Here is a 19,206-nt window from a genome sequence, read left to right as displayed (position 1 = left end):
ACTCGTCGTAGGCATGACAAACAACAGCGGGAGTGTGTCTATAAACTTAATTTAAACTTACGGTTCACACCGTGCTTTGTTTCCACAGTTGTGTAATTCGTTTTTTGTTCAGCACTCTTTGAAACTGTTGCTTTTTGTCTGTGCATTGTGTCAGTTCACGTGAGCCGCTCGATGTACATGCATCGAAGGTTCCCAGATGTGCTGGTGCCATCTCGTGCGATGTCCACGGCTGTATTTAATGTTAGCTAAGACCCGGCACTTAAAAGTTTCTCTCGCAGTTTCGCTTAGTTTGTGCCAAACACCACCCTGACCATCTCATCTTCGTCTGCATAAGCACAGTCCTTCACCCGTGAATATTTAGCAGCAGTGTTTTTTCTATTGGATTACCGCTGACGGACGGCCTTATATGGGCAGGCACTAAATTACGTGGGAGGCGTAACTCGCCTCCCACGGCCCTCGAGCAGAAGTCTATTATAATATATGGACGAAAAAATAGGTTCCAGTTATGACCATTACATGTAGAATTTCGAAATGAAACCTGCCCAACTTTTGTAAGTAAGCTGTAAGGAATGAGCCTGCCAAATTTCAGCCTTCTACCTACACGGGAAGTTGGAGAATTAGTGATGAGTCAGTGAGTGAGCAAGTGAGTCAGTGAGGGCTTTGCCTTTTATTAGTATAGATGAGAAAAAAAAAATAAGAGTTGAACCTTTTAAATTTAAGTAAACTGGAGGGTTTGGAGGGACATTATAAAGGGGCGGACCGGAAATTAGACGTGATGGTTGCTGGGCAGGCGTGGTGGTGTATGGGAGTTTGACGTCATCATAGGGGGACCAGAGGGAAGAAAGGAACCCAGAAGTGCAGTCCTTTGTTTACTCCGGGTTGGTTTATGGCGGCGTCGCTTCGTCTTTTCTAAGGAATGAGAGAGAGAGGATATTACGTTGCCTTTGTCTCCTGGCCGACTTTACCGCGGTCCTTCAACTGCTCTGGATGCGCTCGTGTGTGACAAGGGATACAATTAGAAACTTTTTAAAGGTAAATTTCACACAAATCTTAAAAAGTTTTTCTTCACAAAGAAAACCATGGAGTAAATTACCAGGTAGTGTGGTAGAGAGTAGAACAATCAAGTAGTGGCAATCAAAATTTGACTTGATGTTATGCTGGAGAAATTAGGTAAATAGGCTTTGTTAGGCTGTCTTTTCTTATGAAATAATTTTAAAGTTTTGAACAATAAATTTTACATGGAACAAATTTGTCCAGGGCTCTACGTTATCCAGGTCTCTCTGTAATGATTCAACTGACTCTCTCTCTCTCCATATATATATTGGTGTGTGTGTGTGCGTGTGTGTGTGTGTGTGTGTGCCCTGCGGTGGGCTGGCTTTGTTCCTGCCTTGCGCCCTGTGTTGGCTGGGATTGGCTCCAGCAGACCCCCGTGACCCTGTGTTAGGATATAGCGGGTTGGAGAATGACTGACTGACTGTATATACAGTATACTGTCAGGGATGCCAGGGGCAACGACCTGGCCGGGACGCCGTGAGGGACCAGATGTGGGTCTAAGCCCACCCTGGATCACGTGGGGGCCGCCTTCCTGGTTGCTCTGGGGGCCACGGGTGCAGGGCATGGAAGCTCCACCCTGTAGGGGCCCGTGATCACCGCCAGGAGGCGCCCCAATGCCTTGGGGACCTGTTACCCCAGCACTTCCGCCACACCAGGAAGTGCTGGGGGGAAGAATTAGGACGGCGCTCGGAGGACTGCCGGAAGGACAGCTGGCACTTCCGCCACACTGGGGTGTGGCCAGAGGAGGAATGCCGGGAACACCTGGGGCTCATCCGGGAACTGTTTAAAAGGGGCCGTCTCCATTCATTCAGCGCTAGAGTCAGGTGGAAGGAGGACAAGGCAGAAGAGAGTGGAGGCGGCCCGAGAGGAAGGCATTGTGGCCAGGACTGAGTGTCATTTTGGGGTTTGTGCACTTTATGGACTTTGGATTGGGTCTAAGTGACCATTATTATATTTGTAAATATTGTAAATAAACGTGTGGTGGTATTTTAACAACATGTCCGCCTGTCTGTGTCCGGGTCGGCTCCACAATATATATATATAGTGGGTATCGAAAAGAATCATCCTCTTTGAAATATTCCCATTTTTTGTTTTACAGTCTTAAATGAAAACAAACAAACCAATATTTTTTCCCAGCTTTACTTACTTATGCAATCTATAACATCCAAGTGAAAGATACCACAGCTACAGCTGAGAATTTAAAAAAATAAAAAACAAGAAATACAGTACTGAGATTAATAAAGGATCACCCCCCTCCTAAACAATATTTGTAAACTCAATCAGGTGTAAGTGACAACCATTTCCATTGCAGATCATGGTTACTGGCTTCCACCTATGATCAATTGTAATCAGTGTGATTAGTGAAGCATAAAAACAGCTGTTCCTGGAGCATTCATTCCCTTGCTAGGTAGTGCAACTGACAGCAAACAACTATTGGTGGCAAGCCACTTTCAAAAGATCTCAGGGAGATGTGGACAGAGAACTGTCTAGCAGGAGATGGATACAAAAAAATCTCAAAAGCTTTATCAATCCCAAGGAGCACAGTAAAGTCCATAATAAAGACGTGGCAAGTGTTTGGTACTACAAGGACCCTCCCTGGATCCTGCCATGCCTCCAAAGTGGATGGAAGAGCAAGGAGGAAACTGGTAAGAGAGGCTACCAAGTGGCCAATGGCTAATTTGAAGGAGTAACAGGATTTTATGGCAAAGATGGGTCATTGTGTGCATGTGACAACAATTTCACAAGCGCCTCACAATTATGGCTTGTTCGAGAGTGTTGCAAGGAAAAAGCCACTTCTCAAGAAAGGCAACATTAAGGCTTGTTTGAGCTTTGCAAGAATGTACTTTGAAGATTCTGATACCAAGTGGAAAAAGGTCTTATGGTCAGATGAGACCAAAAATAGAACTATTTGGCCTCAATATCAAACGGTACACCTGGCGGAAACCCAATGCAGCTCACCACCAGTCCATCAATGTTGGAGCATCATGATGCTTTGAGTAGGTGGTGGTGGCACAGGCACCGGAAAAAGAAACAGAAAAGATCGTAGGGGATTTTAGAGCCGCTATGAATAGTTATTATGATGAATTGAACATGCAGAGTATCCAGATTAAGTTCAAGTGAAGTTATAAGAAGGCCATGTTAAAGTAATGTGTTTTCAGCAGTGTTTTAAAGTGCTCTACTGTATTAGCCTGGCGAATTCCTAATGGCAGGCTATTCCAGATTTTAGGTGCATAACAGCAGAAGGCCGCCTCACCACTTCTTTTAAGTTAAGCTTTTGGAATTGTAAGGAGACACTCATTTGAGGATCTAAGGTTACGATTTGGGATATAGGGTGTCAGACATTTCGATATATAAGATGGAGCGAGATTATTTAAGGCTTTATAAACCATAAGCAGAATTTTAAAGTCAATTCTGAAAGACACAGGCAACCAGTGTAGTGGCATCAAAACTGGAGAAATGTGTTCGGATTTTTTTTTCCTAGTTAGGATTCTAGTAGCTGCATTCTGGACTCGTTGCAAACGATTTATGTCTTTTTTGGGTATTCCTGAGAGGAGTGCGTTACAGTAATCTAGTTGACTGAAAACAAAAGTGTGAATTAATTTCTCAGCATCTTTCAATGATATAAGAGGTCTAACTTTTGCTATGTTTCTTAAGTGAAAAAATGCTGTCCTAGTGGTCTGATGAATATGCGATTTAAAATTCAGGTTGCAGTCAACAGTTACCCCTAAGTTTTTTACTTCCGTCTTAACTTTTAATCCTAATGCTTCAAGTTTATTTCTGATAACCTCATTAAATCCAAATGTTTATCCATCAATTAAAGTTAAATGCCTTCCAGGGGTGAAGTTTTCTGACACAGAGGCTAAATTGGACTTTCTGGTTGACTATGAAGTATCTACCTTATTATTGCATGTGTGCACTAACAATATTACTTTACAGCAATATGAGGTATTAAAGACGAAATTCATATCTTTATGAACCAAAGATAAAAGAAGATATCAGAATTTAATTATGTATGGGCCCTTACTAAGATTTTTTAGAGCGGCTGTAATTTACAAGAGACTGTTATTTTCACTGTTGGCTAGAGAACTGGAGTGCAAATTAAAGCACAGCCTTTGTGAATAAATGGGATTTTTGGCAAAGGCCTAGACTTTTCTAGAGAGACAGTCTTCATCATAATTGGAAGGTATCTTTTGTTTTATCCCAAAATATGGCAGCAAAACTGCCTGGCTGACTGATCAGAGTACAATACACGCTGTTGTTTACCCTACCTTTTACTGTCCAGTAGCTGCTACCCAGAATCCCTGTTGTGGCTCCTCTTATAAATGAGGTATTGAAGCAAAAACTAAATCACTTGATAGTCCAAAAATAAAAAAAACATACTTAGAATAAGAGTTAAAATCAGTTTTTCCTTTACAGGTACCTGTACTAGTGATTTAATTCACCAATGCAGAAATATTCTTGCAGTTTAAAATGCTGCTCATTAAACATTTGCCCTCTTGGAAATAAAGCTGTTTGGATAAATTATATTATATTAAGTAAAAAAAATTGATTTGCATCTTCACACTGAAACCTGCCTTAGTAAATGTGACACTATTACCTCAGCAGAGGCTTCACTAAACAGTTATACATTCTTTCATAAATCAAAAGATACTGGCCAAGGACACAGCCTTGGGATAATGCTGTATGATAAACTGCAAACCGCATCTACAGATTTAGGCAACTTTACATCCTTTGAGGCACTTGTATTTGATATTAAAACAGATTCCAACACAATTTTAGTATCAGTTTACAAACCACCAGGGCCGTATTCATTCAATGCTCATGACTGAATCTGGTAGTTTTTTATCTTATTTAGCGATACATTTTGATCATTTATTATGGATAGGGGATTTAGATAGATGGACTGATGTGAAAAGTGACACTTTTAATCAATGTTTCACTTTTTTTTTTAACTCAATAGGATTTTGGCAGATTGTCAATGACCTGACTCATAATCATGTGCACATTGAATCTATTTATTACTAACAGAGTTGAGATTCAAAATTAAAATATCACACCATTAAACAAAGTTATTTCAGGTCATTAATTAATTATGTTTGACTTGGTTTTGCCCGAGTGAGACATCTACTGTAGATTGTAACTCTGCATCAAAATTAGTAAGATATTTTGAGAAACTCAAGCGTAACAGTGGAAAATAATTTGGATCAGCTAACATCAAATTATAATTATTACAGTGCAACGTTGTTAGAGGTTTTGAATACAATAGGTTCCATTAAAACAAAAGTGATTAAAGCACTCACAAGTGCACCCTGGTTTAATGACAGTACTTGAGCTCTTAAATTAGAATATAGAAAAGTGGAGCATAGATAAAGAGGAACAAAGCTGCAGGTCTTCCCAATTGCATGGACAGAGAGTACTAAAGAGTATAAAAAAAAGCTCTCTTAATAGCCATCTCAGATCACTATTTAACATGAATAGATAGAAACATTAAAATGCAAAATATCACATTAGCAGTAGAGACTTTATACACTTCTTTAATGAGAAAATTGACTTTATAACATCTCAGATCTCAGCATCACCTCACAAACCTAATTGTAGATGTGCAAACTCTGTCTCTTCTTGCACACGCCACTAATAATTTTAAATTGGTAGCAGAACAGGAAGCCATTATCTTATTTTATAAAATGAAACCTACTGCTTAATCTCAGTCCCAACTAAACTAGTAAAAAGCTTAATACAGTAGCTGTCCTGGTAGCACCCATTCTTAGCATTATCAATAGTTCATTATTGAATCGCACAGTTCCTGACGCACTAAAAGGGTCAGATCATTCCTTAAAAAGCTAGAGCTAGACCAACATACAGTTAACAATATTAGACACATTTCAAATTTGTTTTCAATCTAAAATACTTGAAAACATACTTGCGACCCTGCTTCAGTTTCACCTTGCACATTACAATTTATCTGAGACATTTCAGTCCGGCACTGATCATATTACAGAAACAGCACTAACCCATGTTGTAAACAACATTGTAATATTCTCTGATGAAGGAAAGTTTACAGTACAGTCATATGAAAAGGTTTGGGAACCCCTCTCAGCCTACAAAATAATTTACTCTGCTTTGAACAAAAAAGATAACAGTGGTATGTCTTTCATTTCCTAGGAACATCTGAGTACTGGGTTGTTTTGCGAACAAAGATTTTTAGTGAAGCAGTATTTAGTTGTATGAAATTAAATCAAATATGAAAATCTGGCTGTGCAAAAATTTGGGTACCCTTGTAATTTTGCTGATTTGAATGTATTGTCGAGGATGCCAGGGGCCACAACCCTCCGGGAAGCCTTAAAGGACCGGAAGTGGGTGTGTGCCCATCTGGGATCACGTGGTGGCCGCCTTCCTGGTTGCTATGGGGGCCACGGGTTCAGGGCATGGAAGCCCCACCCTGTAGGGGCCCGTGGTCACCGCCAGGAGGCGCCCCAATGCCTTGGGACTTGGACGCAGCACTTCCGCCACACCAGGAAGTGCTGGGGGGAAGAATTAGACGGACACCCGGAGAGCTGCGGGAGAACAGCCGGCACTTCAGCCACGCTGGGGCGTGGCCAAGAGGGGAATGCCGGGAACCACCTGGAGCTCGTCCGGGAGTGTATAAAAAGGGCCGTCTCCCTTCATTCAAGGCTAGAGTCGGGTGGAAGAGGACAAGGCAAGAGAGGAGAGTGGAGGCGGCCCGAAGAATGGCATTAGAGTGGCTAGGACTGTGTGTTGGGGTGTTTTGTGCACGGAACTGGGTCTGAGTGACCATCTATTTATTTGTAAATATTGTAAATAAAACGTGCGGTGGTGAGTAACAACATGTCCGCCTGTTTGTGTCCAGGCTGGCTCCACATCTGGCGTAGCCGGCAGGATCCTTCTCCTGTTTCAAGGCGGGGGCCTGAAACAAAAAATCTTGTTGTGGACGGCCCGGCGCAGTAGAAACCCCACCGACCGCCAGGGGTCCGCAGCAGGGCCGTTTTCCCCTGCCGCGCCATTGCTGGAGGCACCCGGAACGGCATGGCGTCCAGAGAGGCCACGTCGAGGAGGTTTCCTCGGTTGGACGAGTCCGGGGAGGTGAGTTCCCTGTCTATGTGTTTTCTTTTACAGGCAGGGACTTCCCGGATCTGAGTCAGTGGCAGGCGCATGCCGGTCTGCAGCGCTCCGGCAGCACGGCAGCAACCGTGAGGGCTGTGGAGGAGGAGACGCTGCAGCTTGAGAGGTGCCGGCAACAACAAGGCTGCCGGCAAGCACGTCGCCGCCGCAGAAGGGGAGGCAAGATGGCCACGGACCAGAAGTCCCTCCCCCTGACAGGCACGCGATTGGATGGTGTGTCTTGTGTGCCCGCCAATGACTGCAGAGAGGCGGGACCAAGGAATGTCCATCACGTGCAGGGGGGAGACCCGATTGGGCCAGAGGAGGAGGCCCACAGGAAGTTGCCGGCGTCGGAGGCTGACAGACAGGTAGGCTCCGCGTCGGTTAACTTCCTGTCTTTGCCGGCTGCTCTGTCGGAGCTGGAGGCGTGCCTTCAGCCCGCAGAGCAGCGTTTATTCCAGGTGCTACATGCCCTCCGGGCAGAGATGCAGGTACTGGAGAGGAAGGCAGTCGCGTCCATAGAGGAGCTATGATCGGCGATTTGACGGCGCGGCACTGGATTCTCCACCCGGGGGTGCATGGTGGGGAAGGTAGGTTTTATCGTCCCCGTACAGCATGAGGGAGGGTCTGCTGAACATGGCTGTGATTCTCAGGATCAGCTTCAAGTAAGCAGCCCTCCGACAGTAGGTGCGGGGCAACGGGCTGTGCGCGCGGCGAGGGGGGAGTCCGTGAGGACGCTGCCTGGACACAGGCTGCTGAGTGCCCCGGGTCCTAGCGCCCTCTGCCCCGAGTCGGCTGCATTCTCACGCCGCACTGTAGGGACACAGATGGGAAAGAGGATCTTTCTTTCTAATAAGGAGTCTCAGACCATCAGGGCGTCCCAGAGTGAGAGGAGGAATGGGAGGCTGAGTGCCGCTTCCTCCAATAAGATGGGACTTGCTGCTGGGTGCACGCGTCCGGGTGTTGGCCGCCCTCTGCGGGGGCAGAGGGAATCCCTGAGACCGGTGGAGAGGAAAAGACTGCAGGTGGTTCCAACACCAGGAGGGACATGGGACCCACGGAGAGGGTGCTGAAAAGGCAAGTTCCGGGGTGTCAGATGGAGGGGGGAACACTGCCTGTGCGTGGGACGAAGAGACGCCGGGGAAGGGTGTCTAGGCAGCGGTTCTGCCCCTCTCTTTCTGTCTGTTTCAGGACCGGACCCCGGACTGGCAGTAGGACCCACTTCGTTGGGACCCTGCCCTCAGGAGAGGGGCCGTCAGGAAGGATTCTCCGCTGGTGAGGGGGTGTGTGGTGATATGGGTCCACAGCTCGTTGAGAAAAGGCCATTCATTTTAAATAAATAATCGATGTGCTCGCGGCTTAGTGAGGGGACGTTGGGCCATAGTGGGCCACGGGACGATCCGTAGGGTGTGGGTGTTTCTCGCCTAGTGCACAGGTGAGGAACTGCCCACATTCATGATTGTCCCGTGGCTAATGCTGCAGCTGCTGTGGCCCTCGTCATTTTAAAAAGAAGCGCGAGTCGGTTTTAAGGAAGGAAAAAAGTGGAGAGAGAGAGGAAAGGAAAGGAGAGGACGGAGGTTACCGGGAGCAGGAGAAGAAGCAGGTCGGTGAAAGAGAGAGAGAGCCGCGAAGAGCGAGCGGACGGGTGAGCGAATGAGCGCTCGTGAGCAGCTGCGTAGAAGCTGGGTGTTAGGCCGACACCCACGTGTTTGTGTTGATGTCGCTCCCGCTGAGCGATTAGGTAGCGGGAGTGACCAGGGAAGGCGACTGGCCGCAGAGAGGCCATTGAAAGGCAGCGGAAGTCGGGAGACTTGGTGGTGGGAATCCCCAACGTGAGCGACCTGGCCGTGTGGGAAACCAAGTTCTCCGGGACTGGGATGAGTGCCATACCGGAGCCAGGGATCGGGAGGTCTCCAGTCTCATGCGTGTGATGTAGGAGGGCAGCTGCAGAGAGCGTCTTGCCTGCTGCTAAGCCCGTACGGGATAAGCAGGTGAGACGCATACAGAAAATAGGCACCGGATTTGTTATTGTTTTAAAGACTGCTTCCATAAGAAGATTTAACCTCACGTTTTAAAGGATTGTTTTTTTATTGATTTTTAACCTTCACGTGTTCTTTTTATGGATTATTTATTTATTGAAGATCTGCACTATTTATGGAACACTGTTTTTGTTTTGTTGATTTTTAATAAAAGCACTGTTGCACTTTTTGCACCACCCCTTGCTCAAGTGTTTATTTGCCTTCACTGACTAGCTCACTCGGTAACATTATCGACGGTGTTGGGTTCAAGTGCTTCCAACAGCCATGGGAGTGTGGAGCCAGAACCCACATCGTCACAGGGTGCCGCCACGGCTGCTGGAGGCCACGGAGGAGCGAGTGGCTCCTACCAAAGGGGCACTGAGTGGGCGCTGGGGTGCCGGTAAGAGGGGGGAGCGCAACCTGTGCAAGGCACAGGGGGACACCAACTGGTGGTGTCCAGGTGGCGTCTCCGCCCCTATCCCTGTTGGGAGAACAAGGCCGGACCTCGGCGACCCAGGAGTAGGACCCACTTCAGGGGTATGCTGCCCTCGCAATTTTCCTAGTTATATAAGATTCATGAATATTTTTCTAAGATGACAATGCATTATCTATGGGAGGTTCCTATAACCCCCCCATAAGTTGAGTAAAATTGGTATATTCTAGTTATTTCTATCTGCTGTGACTAAATATTATTCTTCAGTTAGTGACCAGCCTTGCCATGTGTAAGGTGTGGAAGGCATATGGTTTTAAACCGTGCCTGGTCATGTACCTACATGCCTACTGGCCTACGGGCCCTTTGAGTGTGTGAAGTAACTCGTAAACCAGCACTTATTTAAGTGTTGAGCCATACGTTTAAAGCGTACAGAAGAAGAAGCTAAGAATCTTTAAGTATAGAAGAAGTTAAGAATTTTTGAGTAAAGAATAAGAAGTAAAGAACTTTTATGTACAGAAATAGCAAAAGTTTCTCAAGAAAAGCTAAGTTTAGAGAAGATACGTGTTTACTTTTTTTTGCCTTTTATTCTACTTGTGTAACTGTTTTTTCTTTTATTCTTGTGTGGATTATTTACTTTTAACTTTCACTATATTTTTAAAACGAACTTTTGGACTGGGAGATTTCTTTCGGCACGCGTTTTACCCGTGCTTGATCAGAGCTATCTCAGAGGTTTAAACTGTCAGTTTCAACTGTAAGGAATGTAATCAGGAAATGGAAGGCCACAGGCACAGTTGCTGTTAAACCCAGGTCTGGCAGGCCAAGAAAAACACAGGAGCAGGATATGCACAGGATTGTGAGAATGGTTACAAACAACCCACAGATCACCTCCAAAATCCTGCAAGAACATCTTGCTGCAGATGGTGTATCTGTACATCCTTCTACAATTGAATGCAATTTGCACAAAGAACATCTGTATGGCAGGCTGATGAAAAAGAAGCCCTTTCTGCCCTCATGCCACAAACAGAGTCGCTTGTTGTATGCAAATGCTCATTTAGACAAGCCAGATTAATTTTGGAACAAAGTGCTTTGTACTGATGAAACAAAAATTGAGTTATTTGGTCATAACAAAAAGCGCTTTGCATGGCGGAAGAAGAACACCGCATTCCAAGAAAAACACCTGCTACCTACTGTCAAATTTGGTGGAGGTTCCATCATACTGTGGGGCCGTGTGAATAGTTCAGGGACTGGGGCCCTTGTTAAAGTCGAGGGTGAGTTAAATTCAACCCAATATCAACAAATTATTCAGGATAATGTTCAAGCATCAGTCACAAAGTTGAAGTTATGCAGGGGTTCGATATTCCAACAAGACAATGACCCAAAACACAGTTTGAAATCTACAAATGCATTCATGAAGAGGGAGAAGTACAATGTTCTGGAATTGCCGTCACAGTCCCCTTACTTGAATATCATTGAAAATCTATGGGATGATTTGAAGCAGGCTGTCCATGCTCGGCAGCCATAAAATTTAACTGAACTAGAGAGATTTTGTATGGAAGAATGGTCAAAAGCATCCAGAATCCATACCATCATCAAAGGCTATAGGAGGCATCTAGAGGCTATTATTTTTTTTCAAAAGGAGGCTCAACTAAGTATTAATGTAATATCTCTATTGGGGTGCCCAAATTTATGCACCTGTCTAATTTTGTTATGATGCATATTGCATATTTTCTGTTAATCCAATAAATTTAATGTCACTGCTGAAATACTACTGTTTCCATAAGGCATGTCATATATTAAAAGGAAGTTGCTACTTTGAAAGCTCAGCGAATGATAAACAAAAATCCAACAAATTAAGAGGGGTTCCCAAACTTTTTTATACGACTGTAATTATGTCATTAGATTTAAGGGCAGCATTTAATGCCATTTTTCATCAAATTTTCCATTCAAAAATCTTGGACCGCAAGCTCTGAGGGTGCAAATCCTACTAATGATATAGTATGACCATAACTAACCATAAGTTACTTCACCTGCACGTGTTACAAATGGATAAAAAAAGAAATGTAACCAATTGTACATCAAACATTGTAAGTCTCCGTTGATAAAGGCAGAGCAGGTCAGAGATAATGAAAGTACGAAAATTTGAAAGTCTCAAAAAAAGGATAGGAAAGATCACATTAGAGCAAACAAACTGAAATTATTACTTGCTGAAATAACAGAACAGCGAAAAGAAATCAAATATATTGTTTGGATTTAAACTTTTAGTCAGAGAATTGTAGATTGTCTAATTTGAGGTTCCAGCGAGAATTAAAAGATTCTAAAAACGTTGGCGTGGTATGAACTCCAATGAGACGGAGACTTTTAATATGAAATTCTTTCAAGTCACATCTACTTACAACTATTTTCAAACAAGACCACGGTCATCTAACCTCAGTCGTGTGAATGCTTTTGTCAGACACAGTTCCTGTGCTCTCAGCTCTTAGTCATGTGAATGCTTTTGGCAGACACTCTTCCCTTACTCTCAGGTCTTATAAATTTTATCAGGACAATAATTTTATACATTCTAGATGACACTTCAAAAACTAAGCCGAAGAAGAAAGAGCATGGGCAAACATGCAAAAAAGTTGTTTTATTTATTAGAGAGAAAGAAATGATATTCGCTCACGGGCAGTTATAAGTTGCGTTGTCACTATGTAAGTCCAAACCCGGAATCAAAATCCAATGTGATCTTGAGGAAAGGGTAATTCCAAATATTGTTTTTATTAAAGTTTTTAAAGTAAAAGTTAAAATAAAGCATATGTAACAATTCCAATGAAAATAACAATCTCTCAAAACTGTATATAAAGCGAAGCAAGCAGGAGCCGGAACCCCCTAGTTAATGTAGACAAACGGCCATAGTACATCAACTCTGACAGCTTTTGAACTGTTTACACTGTTGCTATGGCAGCAAGGATCCACCTCTCCCAGTTGGCATTGTGTTTCCACCTGTCAGCCAAGAGGAGTTCTACTGACTATCAGTTCATTCTTCATGACCTCTCACTAAATCTGAAATGCTTGTAAACTTCACTTAAAAAACTCTCTGTGTTCAGAAAGAAACCACTACTCCCTTGCAAAGCTTGTATTCTCAGATTCTGAGAATGAATAACAAAAAACAAACAACCATATTTTTTTAAATGACAAGTGCATTTACCAGCAGAACACTACTATACATAAAATAAAAATGTATGGAATAAAAGCTGACCTTGCTTCTGGGTGATTACTGACTACCTTCATTCCAACCAGCATTGTTATACTGTACACTTAAAATCAATAAAAATTAATGTAATTATAGGATTTTTTTTTTCTTTTCGTTCTCTTTTTGTCTTAAGTTGTCTTAATTCTTTTTCTCAAAGCATTCTGTTTTTCTTCCAATGCTTCATTAAACAATAATATACAGTATATAGTGGAATACACCTGCCCCTTCACAAAGCTTTATGAACTTTAATGTCCAATGTAGTAAAGCAAAATTAAGTACCAATTAATTTTACGAATCTTAAATCTGGTGTGGCTTAACCTGGAGGAATTGTTTAAAAATGGTCTTCACTTCTTCTTAACTCATGTACTGTGCTTATCCTATATGAGATGAAAGCCCCTAGCAGTATGCAACTGAATATCAGATGAAAAATAAAGATGGTTGATTTTGCTTACTTTATTACTTGACTACAAATTTGTTTCCCCCAAACACCTTTTTGCTGTCTACTGGCATGTATGTGTTTAATTATATCGCTCAGTTTCTTTTTCCCTAAGTGATTATTACATGAATGACATTCATCCGATTCTTATCATCTGACAGGACACCAATAAAACAAAGGAACGACCTATAAAAAATAGTCTTCATAAGATTTTGGCCCCCCATGAGTCATCAGAATGTCCGCATTACACATTGGTATAGATTGCAAAAGCGTGCAAACCTTTATTGCAGGGATGAAACACAACTCTATGAAGAGTTGTGCTATTTCATATTTTCATTATTGTACCCAAATCACCATTAGAGGAACATCCCTGAATATATAAACTGCTATTTGGGTTGAGATCTGGTGATTTGGATGGCAATGCTATATATGGTATATAGAAAAATAACTGACAATGCAACTAAATTTGCTTATGGTAACAATATATCACTAAGTTTGTAAAGAATCAGGAGTGTTCTATGGGTTACAACACTGTAAGATTTTTCAACCATTCATTAACACTTTGGCCTCTAGATGATGGATTTGTTATCCTAAAGCATTCCTCTACTGTGAAGCAAAATTACTTCATCATAGGGTGAACCTTATGATTTAGCATTGTCTAGTGTCTAGCTTCACTTTTACTTTGCCCTTGTAGGGAATCAGAGGATATAAAATAATGGGAGAAAATGCACCTCTGACTATACTCCATACTGTACATTTGACAATTCTTCTGCTAAAAGTGCAAACAGAATCCTTCATTGTGAGAAACAAGCATCTACATCTGTAGACTTGTGCTGCTCTGTGGCACATAAGTACTCATTCTCTTGTAGAGATGTGACAGATGACTCATCTAAAATTTTACAGACCACTAACTTTGCATCACATTCCTTGAAGAAATTCATTTTTAGATGCAATTAAGTGATTATAATATTTGACTTTGTGAAGTTCTTAGTCAACTGCTCATGATTAAACATTATTCCCCCACTTAGATTGATATTTGTAGTCAAATTGTATATATCTTATATAGCAGTTTATCAACATTTCCCTGCATCTTTAATCGATTCACAGTTTTTATTGTAAAGGAGTTTGTGCTTTCATTCACAGAAGCCTCTGATGCAGTTGCAAATCCATGACAAAATCACCTTGGTCATTTTTTCTCAAAGAAACAACAGCAAGCTGAATAGTCATCATAAGTGAACCTGCTGAAAACTGTAATCAAAGTCAATGAAATACCTGTTTAAGTAAATTTGTGAAAGGACGGTTAATGGTTAATGATCTCAGTGCCTGCAATTGCACAGAAACACATACTTTCAGAACAATCTTCTTCCCTTGTGATTTGGGGTATCAGAGTAGTCTTCTGCACTCAGAAATGATCTGGATATGAATCTAAAATTATGCTATAGTTAATCAAATATACTATGAGGGAAATTAGATATATGAGGGATGCTAATGACAAATAAACAGAGTTACAGCTAGAATTTCTTTGTCTGTCTAAAAGAACTTACTGTCCCCATGTATCTGGTGTGGTGGCTTATCCTCTTTCCCAACACAGTGCCAACCCACACAACTTTTCTCACCTCCTGTCCCTCTTTTTGTGTCTTTATATATCTTTCTCTCTCTCTAGGTCCTTGGTTCTCCTCCACGCACCAGCAGTGAATATGTTCGCACTTCTCTAAACTCAGTACTCACTCAGTCTATGTCACTGAGGCAGTTTTAAACAAGAAACTGGGGTACTTCTGGGCAAGCCATAGAAGCTCTACTGCAGACACGGGTGACCTTTTATTTACTTCAAGAACATTGGTATAGAACTCCCTCTAATGGTCTCTGGTGTTACTGCAACCTTGAACTTATTTGTTTTAAATGGCCAAACCTTATTTGCTGGTATATAGTGAATTTCTCAGATGTTTTATCACAATGTAGATTATCAGTCTGCTCTTTATGCTGACAGCTGGTCCACATGTAGTTTGTTTAGATGGCTGCTTTCATTTATATACTTCCTGTTCATGGTTCTGAGCACTTCAGTAACAATACCTCCTAGTCTCTGTTTGCTTAGACATAAAATGATCAAACCCTTCGACCTTTCCTCATATCCCCCAATTCACTCTTCCCAGGTCTTCTTGTAGTGGTGCTTGGTCTTTGTGTAATATGGAAAGCAGAACTGCACACAGCACTCCAGACGAAGCCTCACTAGTGCCTGACTCACACAATGACATGCCATGCTATATAATGTAATATCCTATTAGTCTTCTTCATGGATTCTGTACATTGCCTTTTAACTCAATTAGAATCCCAATTAATTTTACTGAATCAGCCCGCAATCTAGGAGTTATCTTTGATTCTAGCATGTCATTTAAAGCACATATTACAAAGTTGTCCAAAACAAGTTTCTTCCATCTTAAAAATGTTAGGAAATTAAGGCACTTTCTAAATAAACAGGATTCTGAGAAATTAATTCATGCATTTATTTCTAGTAGGATTGACTACTGCAATGCGTTGTTCACTGGCTGTTCAAACTGTTCTCTATACAGCCTCAAGTTAATCCAGAATGCAGCTGCAAGAATAATTACAAGAACAAGAAAATATGAACACATAACTCCAGTTCTTAAATCCTTACACTGGCTCCCGGTTAAGTTTAGGGCTCATTTCAAAATCCTCCTTTTAACATATAAAGCATTAAATGGCCAAGGTCCGACTTACTTGTCTGAACTTATCATGACTTACAAACCTGAGCGCACATTAAGATCTCAAGATGCCGGTCTGCAAGGATTAATAAAATAACAGTGGGAGGTCGAGCTTTTAGTTACAGGGCCCCTAAACTGTGGAATGGTCTTCTATAAGAGATGCCCCTTCGGTCTCAGCCTTTAAATTCCTGCTGAAGACTCACTACTTCAGTTTAGCATATCCTGACTAAAGCTGCTGATTAACTGTACAGACTGCATCTCTGTTGTTAGTCATTAGCACTAAAACATAAGTAATATGATAGTTATAATTGAATACTAACCCTCACCTGTTCTGTTTCTGTTCTCGGTACTCAAATGCGGCAATTGGTGCCACAGCCTAGCTGCTATGTTGTTTGTCTGCCTATGGTAAAGTCATCCCTGATGGAGGATCGCAGGAATCATGGGAAAGGGGGGTCCTTTCATCGGATTGGCTGGCCCAGCACTGTTTCAGCTGTGGAATGGCCAAATGGGGGAGGCAGCTTGATGGATGAGGTCTCCAGGACTCTAAAAATATCCAAATTTTATTATGTGATATCATCTACTGTTCAATTCTGCTCCGTACTTCTAAAATTTTTATTTTTATACTGTATTGAGGATTTGTTCTGTTCTGTGTATTGTATTGTATTGACCCCCTTATTTAGACACCCACTGCACGCCCAACCTACCTGGAAATGGGTCTCTCTTTGATTTGCATTTCCCGAGGTTTCTTCCATTTTTCCCTACAAGGTTTTTTGGGGGTTTTTCCTTGTCTTCTCAGAGAGTCAACGCTGGGGGGCTGTCAAGAGGCAGGGCCTGTTAAAGCCCATTGCAGCACTTCCTGTGTGATTTTGGGCTATACAAAAATAAACTGTATTGTGTATTGTATTGTAGATGTAGAAAGTGATGAGTTTACTACTAGGTCCTTCACTTCAGATAAACTTTTAAGTTTTAAAATTCTTATTGTGTATATTCAGATTTAACATAGTAAAGTATATTTGCATTAACTTCATCTGTCACAATTCTGTCTATGTCTGTGTACTGTGTTGATCAGCTCTCTAATGATTTAGCAGATTATAGGTTTAAACTAAAAAAAGATATAGAAGAAAAGAGAGCTAAGTTCAAAGAATGTCAAAAAGCTAAAGATGCCAAAAGAACCTTGAAGCATGCAGAGCATGTTAAGGCAAGAAAGGAAGCTAAAAGATGTGTTGGCCGAGTTCAGGCTTAAATCTACAAAGAGCCCAAACAATGCCAACACCTAAATCAAAGAGAGGAGCGACACAATATTTTCAATAGCAAAGCAGATGAAAAGAGAGCCTTAGGATATTTCTGGTGTCTGTTTCTTGAAAGATGATGGAAAAATGGCAGGAATATTTTGACAAATACCTGAATCAAGAGAATGACTGGAATAATGATTTAAAGCAGGGGTGGGCAGATTCAGTCCTGGAGAGCCACAGTGGCTGCAGATTTTTGTTCCAACCCAGGTGCTTAATAAGAAGCCCTTATTGCTCAAGTAACACTTCTGCTTCACTTTAGTAGTCTTGCTCGTTAAGATTTTGAACACTTATTGCTCGTTTTAGTCTTAAACAGCTGTAGTCTTGGTTTTTAATTGCTCCTTATTAGCAATAAAATACAAATAACAAAAGAAACCAACATCTCTCCATTTAACTTGTTTCCATTTACACCTGTGTGTATTTATCATGCACTATTGGGGTTAATTAAATACTTGGAAGGAAAGTGAAGAGAAAAAAGTGAAGAACTGAGAATAACTCGTCTGTTTTAGATTTCAAATCATTTGGATAATATCCTTAGAAAGGAAAAAAATCTAGGATATGAGAATGACTTAACATGGCAGAGTTAAAGCACTAGCAAGTCATGAAATTAAATAATTGACAAGGATGCGTTTATTAATTAAGCAACTTGGTTGGAACAAAAACCTGCAACCACTGCGGCCCTCCAGGACTGACTTCGCCCGTCCATGATTTAAAGCATCAGCCTGTTGAAGGACATGCAGAGTTAAGTTAAGTGGATGGGACACAGCTGAAGCTCTGAAACGGATGAAGAATAGAAAAGGTGCTGGCACAACTGGTCTTAATGGAGAGATGCTGAAGTTGGTGGGCGACTTTGTAATTGATGTGTTGACAGAAGTCTGCAATAACATTGTTTGTATGGTTAAAATGACTCAAAGTTGGTGTCTTACTGAAATTGGTCCCAGTTTTAAAAGGCAAAGGAGACTCTTGAGAATGCAGCTCATACAGAGGAATTAAACTTTTGGAACAAGCAATGACAGTTGTCAACCATATTTCTGTGCTGAAATTGCAACAAAAAGGGAGAATCAATGAGATGCAGTTCAATTTCCAGCCAGGTGTTTGTATCACAGATGCCATCTTTGTCGCCAGATAATATATGAAATGAAAAAACGCAGACAGAAAGGTAAAGAACTTTGATGGGCATTTGTCAACTTTGAGAAGGCTTTTGATCAGGTACCTTGTCAGGTCGTCTCTTGGGCATTGAGAGAATCTGGTGTCAAGGAATGATTAGTACAAGTAACGATGAACATGTATGTGGGTGCTAAAATGAGAGTCAGAACCAAAATGGCCTGTTGTGACTATTTTGACATCAATGTAGGAATTCACAAGCGTCCATCTTGAGTCCACCTCTCTTTACTGTTGTGCTAGAAGCCTTGATGAAACAAGTCAGAATGAGTTTATCATGGGAACTCATCTATACATATTATTTGGTGTTAGTTTCAAACAGCAAAGCAAAATTAAAGGAGAAGCTACCCAGTAGACGCACTGTCTTGAAGAAACAGGTGTCAAAATTAACAAAACTATGATCAAAATAATATCTGACAAGATTTCCAGAAGGCAGGGTACTGCTCCAGAAAATTGCAAATATCCCCATGGAGTATGTCGAGGAGGTGTTGAGGTGAACTGGGGATTCATAGGAAATGTAATGGTGTCAGAGGCTGTGTTGGGCAGTTGAAGGCACCATTTGTATGCAAGAGATGCTTAGGCGAGTTTAGTAACAATACAGCTTTCACGTTTCTTGAGGTCGAAGGTCAAAGGTTTGAAACATGTGACAATTTCTGCTCTCTTGGTGATTTGCTGAGTGCTGAAGGAGGTTGCTCCAGAAGTAAGAAGTGCATGGAATACATGTGTGAAATAGGGGTCTTTCTG

This window comes from Polypterus senegalus, chromosome 17, assembly GCF_016835505.1.
Source record: "Polypterus senegalus isolate Bchr_013 chromosome 17, ASM1683550v1, whole genome shotgun sequence".
Taxonomy (NCBI): Eukaryota; Metazoa; Chordata; class Cladistia; order Polypteriformes; family Polypteridae; genus Polypterus; species Polypterus senegalus.
The sequence above is the reverse complement of the archived record's forward strand: the minus strand, read 5'-3'. Positions refer to the sequence as shown.